The sequence below is a fragment of the Dendrobates tinctorius genome, unplaced genomic scaffold (assembly GCF_039654945.1).
Source record: "Dendrobates tinctorius isolate UK_male_01 unplaced genomic scaffold, ASM3965494v1 ptg000079l, whole genome shotgun sequence".
Lineage (NCBI taxonomy): Eukaryota > Metazoa > Chordata > Amphibia > Anura > Dendrobatidae > Dendrobates > Dendrobates tinctorius.
This window is the reverse complement of record NW_027361747.1, coordinates 1,941,827-1,947,826: the sequence shown is the minus strand read 5'-3', so window position 1 is coordinate 1,947,826 and position 6,000 is coordinate 1,941,827.

Genomic DNA, 6,000 nt, shown 5'->3' with positions numbered 1-6,000 from the left:
TCTGTCAACCCAAAATGTGGATGATCTAACCTTCATTAAAATGAACCACGCATGGGTTTCCAAGGATTTTGTCCCACCTTCCCCTGATGACACATAGGGTGACAGAAAAATGGCTTGCTTTGGTCCACCTCTTCCTGGTACTTCACCTATTTCGCCTTTTGCATCAGTTGAATGTCCAACATCAACATATGCCACTTTCTAAAACTCCCTAACTGTGCTGCCTCCCCCCCCATGGCCGGGGTCACCACCTAGCGCACGACACCGTGCGAGTGCCGTTGCCCTGGACAGGTGGGTAGGCCGACTCTTGGGCGCGGGCACTGGCACAGGGTCCCTCATAGTGCAATCAAGTGTCTCTGACGGTGGTGGTGCACACCCGCCGTCAGACACACCGCTGTACTATGAGGGGCCCAGTGCCAGTACCGACGCCCACGAGTGTGCCCCCCTTGCTTGGCCAGGGCCCCAGCATTTGCAATCTTTACCTCTCCCTGCTCCTCCGCTGTGTAATCTGGGCCGTCAAATCCATACTGTGCCTGACACCGTCTGAGCCTGCCTCCTGATGTATAGACATATATTTTGAATGTGTACGCTATCCATACATGTTATCCGGGGATACGGTACCCCTTCTAACCTTTGTGCAATGACGTGCAATCCATACTGGGCATAACACCGTCTGAGCCTGCCTCATGCTGTATAGACATATATTTTGAATGTGTACGCTATCCATACATGTTATCCAGGGATACGGTACCCTTTCTAACCTTTGTGCAATGACGTGCAATCCATACTGGGCCTAACACCGTCTGAGCCTGCCTCATGCTGTATAGACATATATTTTGAATGTGTACGCTATCCATACATGTTATCCGGGGATACGGTACCCCTTCTAACCTTTGTGCAATGACGTGCAATCCATACTGGGCCTAACACCGTCTGAGCCTGCCTCATGCTGTATAGACATATATTTTGAATGTGTACGCTATCCATACATGTTATCCGGGGATACGGTACCCCTTCTAACCTTTGTGCAATGACGTGCAATCCATACTGGGCATAACACCGTCTGAGCCTGCCTCATGCTGTATAGACATATATTTTGAATGTGTACGCTATCCATACATGTTATCCGGGGATACGGTACCCCTTCTAACCTTTGTGCAATGACGTGCAATCCATACTGGGCCTAACACCGTCTGAGCCTGCCTCATGCTGTATAGACATATATTTTGAATGTGTACGCTATCCATACATGTTATCCGGGGATACGGTACCCCTTCTAACCTTTGTGCAATGACGTGCAATCCATACTGGGCATAACACCGTCTGAGCCTGCCTCATGCTGTATAGACATATATTTTGAATGTGTACGCTATCCATACATGTTATCCAGGGATACGGTACCCTTTCTAACCTTTGTGCAATGACGTGCAATCCATACTGGGCCTAACACCGTCTGAGCCTGCCTCATGCTGTATAGACATATATTTTGAATGTGTACGCTATCCATACATGTTATCCGGGGATACGGTACCCCTTCTAACCTTTGTGCAATGACGTGCAATCCATACTGGGCCTAACACCGTCTGAGCCTGCCTCATGCTGTATAGACATATATTTTGAATGTGTACGCTATCCATACATGTTATCCAGGGATACGGTACCCTTTCTAACCTTTGTGCAATGACGTGCAATCCATACTGGGCCTAACACTGTCTGAGCCTGCCTCATGCTGTATAGACATATATTTTGAATGTGTACGCTATCCATACATGTTATCCAGGGATACGGTACCCTTTCTAACCTTTGTGCAATGACGTGCAATCCATACTGGGCCTAACACCGTCTGAGCCTGCCTCATGCTGTATAGACATATATTTTGAATGTGTACGCTATCCATACATGTTATCCGGGGATACGGTACCCCTTCTAACCTTTGTGCAATGACGTGCAATCCATACTGGGCCTAACACCGTCTGAGCCTGCCTCATGCTGTATAGACATATATTTTGAATGTGTACGCTATCCATACATGTTATCCAGGGATACGGTACCCTTTCTAACCTTTGTGCAATGACGTGCAATCCATACTGGGCCTAACACCGTCTGAGCCTGCCTCATGCTGTATAGACATATATTTTGAATGTGTACGCTATCCATACATGTTATCTAGGGATACGGTACCCTTTCTAACCTTTGTGCAATGACGTGCAATCCATACTGGGCCTAACACCGTCTGAGCCTGCCTCATGCTGTATAGACATATATTTTGAATGTGTACGCTATCCATACATGTTATCCGGGGATACGGTACCCCTTCTAACCTTTGTGCAATGACGTGCAATCCATACTGGGCCTAACACCGTCTGAGCCTGCCTCATGCTGTATAGACATATATTTTGAATGTGTACGCTATCCATACATGTTATCCAGGGATACGGTACCCTTTCTAACCTTTGTGCAATGACGTGCAATCCATACTGGGCCTAACACCGTCTGAGCCTGCCTCATGCTGTATAGACATATATTTTGAATGTGTACGATATCCATACATGTTATCCAGGGATACGGTACCCTTTCTAACCTTTGTGCAATGACGTGCAATCCATACTGGGCCTAACACCGTCTGAGCCTGCCTCATGCTGTATAGACATATATTTTGAATGTGTACGCTATCCATACATGTTATCCGGGGATACGGTACCCTTTCTAACCTTTGTGCAATGACGTGCAATCCATACTGGGCCTAACACCGTCTGAGCCTGCCTCATGCTGTATAGATATATATTTTGAATGTGTACGCTATCCATACATGTTATCCGGGGATACGGTACCCCTTCTAACCTTTGTGCAATGACGTGCAATCCATACTGGGCCTAACACCGTCTGAGCCTGCCTCATGCTGTATAGACATATATTTTGAATGTGTACGCTATCCATACATGTTATCCAGGGATACGGTACCCTTTCTAACCTTTGTGCAATCACGTGCAATCCATACTGGGCGTGAGAACGGCTGGCGAGCTGTTAAGCAAGCTACAGCACCTGTCCAGACAAGTACAGGGATTCCCTAGCGAGGAGACTTATTTGATTGTTTTCTATGTTGGGACAGCAATTTTTGGGGAGCACTATACTCTGGAGAATGATAGATGGGGCCCACCATACACTGGAACATTCCAAAGGTGGACATCAGACACTGGAGCAGCATTTACAGGGCCCATTATACACTAGAGCAGTAGAAATGGGGCCCATTATGTTTGGAGCATTATTTGGGCCCATAAGACAGTGGAGCTTCATCCATGGGGACCAACATATACTGTAGCATTATGTGGAGCTCATCATATACTGTTTCAAACATTATATGGGACCAATGATTTTGTATGGAGAAATAGATGGGCCTCGTCATGAGATGTAAAAAGTGAGGTATTTTTCATTGTACTATACCGCTATTTCTCTGCCGTATCGGAGCATGATGAGTTGTGGTATGTGTTAAAGGGGCGCTCTTTCGCCCAGGGCACATGAAAACCTGCAGCCAGCCCTCCCCCCCCACAAATTTAGCCAAATAACCCCCATTTTTCAGTGCGTAACTTGTATTATGAAGTTAATTAAGGTTGACAAGCTTAAGTAAGAAGAATTGATGCTTTTGGCATTCAAATGGGCACTGTAGGTGTGTTTCCTGTCCTCCTCTCACTGCCGACTTTTATTCCCCATTGACTTACATTGGGTTTCGTGTTTCGGGACGACCCCGACTTTTCCCTATAATCGGACGATCTTGCTCGACCCGACTTTTGGAAAAGTCGGGTTTCACGAAACGAAACGCGACCCTAAAAAAGCAAAAGTCGCTCAACTCTAGTGATGACTGTAATGGGATGAATAGCCTCCAGGAAATGCCTCCATTCTTCAAAAGCCAACTTTACCACTAACAACTCTCTATTGCCGACAACGTAATTTCTCTCGGCAGAGGAAAATTTTTTAGAGAAGGCGCAAGGCCTCAGATTAGTAAGGGTAGGAGGGCCCTGAGAGAAAACTGCCCCCACCCCTACTTCCGAGGCGTCAACCTCCACGATAAAAGGTCTTGACGGGTCGGGTTGTACCAATAAAGGGGCTGAAGAAAAGCACTTTTTTAATTTCATGAAAGAATTTTTTGCAGCTACAGACCAATTTTTTACATCAGTCCCCTTGAGAGTGAGGTCCGTTAGAGGCTTTACCACCTGCGAGAAGCCCTTAATAAATTTCCTATAAAAGTTAGCAAAGCCTAAAAATCGCTGCAACCCTTTCAAGTCATGAGGCTGCATCCAATCTGTAACAGCCTGGACTTTCTTAGGATCCATGCGGAACCCCTCCCCTGACACAATCAACCCCAGAAAGGATACTTCTTGCATGAAAAATAGCATTTTTCCAGCTTGGCATACAAATGATTCTCCCTCAGTCTCAGGAGAACCATCCGCAAATGGTGCAAGTGAGATTGACTGTCCACCGAGTACACCAGAATGTCATCCAAATAGATAACCACAAAATGACCAATTAAATCAGAGAAAATTACATTAACAAAATTCTGAAAAACAGCAGGAGTGTTGGTGAGACCAAAGGGCATAACCAAGTTTTCGAACAGCCCTTCAGTCGTCAGGAATGCTGTTTTCCATTCGTCCCCTTCCCGGACTCTTATAAGGTTGTATGCCCCACGTAAATCCAGTTTAGAGAACCACTTGGCCCTGGTGAGTTGGTTACATAGATCAGGAACTAGGGGGAGAGGGTATGTATTTTTCACAGTAATTTTGTTTAATTCCCAAAAGTCGAGGCACGGCCGCAAACCACCATCTTTTTTCTTAACAAAAAAGAAGCCTGCTGCCACAGGTGAAGCAGAAGGCCTAATATGCCCTTTGCGGAGACTCTCGGTAATGTACTCCTTCATGGCTAGACGTTCGGGCCCGGACAAATTGAACAGGCGAGCCTTGGGTAACTTGGCTCCAGGGACTAGATTAATGGCACAATCAAAGGGTCTATTGTTATGAGCTCATTTTCTGCTCCACCAGCTGGGAGTTCTTCCGTTCTCCCTCGGGTAGTGACAGGAGGTAGTGAAGTTAGTTTAATTGGAAATGGTCTGCCACCTGACGAGGAGGATAGTGATTGGATCTCCGGAGTATCAGACTGGATATAAGACAGCCAATGCCCTATTCTGTTGCTGGTGATTCAGTCTGTTTCTCAGGTCTTGGACTTCAGCTCTGCTCCAGTCATCTCAAGTTAAGTTTGTTTTTTGCTTGTTCACACTTGCTCTTGTTGGTCATCTCAGTTTTTGTGTGGTCAGCCAGCCCGGCTGGGCTGTGCTGAATTTCCACTCTTATTTATCTGTATTTGCCAATTTGCCTTTTTGTCCTTTATTAGATTGGCCTCTTTTTGCTCTGTCTCAGAATATTCCAGAGTGCTGATATAGTGGGAGAAGTCTAGTGACTTCAGGGTTAATTTTGTTATCAGAAGCGTTGGACATTATTTTTGGTAGGGTTTTTGGCAGATTGCAGACAGTATCTTTCCTTTCCTGTCCTTTCAAGTTAGTTTGGCCCCATCGTTTGCTCAGCCTATTTTTCTGCCTTTGTTTGTGTTTTCATCTTGCTTCACCGTCAATACATGTGGGGGGCTGTCTTTCCTTTGGGGTCTGCTCTGGGGAATTAGTTTTCCTCTTTTCTTACTTTAGGCTTATTTAGCTCTCCGGTTGTGACGAGGCGTCCAGGACCACCGTAGGCACACTCCACGACTGCTTCTAGTTGTGTGTTAAGATCAGGGCTCTGCAGTCTGCATAGTTACCAACCTCTCTGGTTTCCTGAGACTTAGCGTGTTTTGCTTTTTTCCTCCTCGGTGACCCATTCATAACAGTCTATGTGGTGGTAGCGCCTCAGCCTCACTTTCAGAAAATACGTCTTCAAAATCTTTCAGGTACTCCGGAATACCTTCCAGATCGACAGACGACACTGACACAGATTTTACTGGGGTGACAAGAGTTGTCAAGTTACA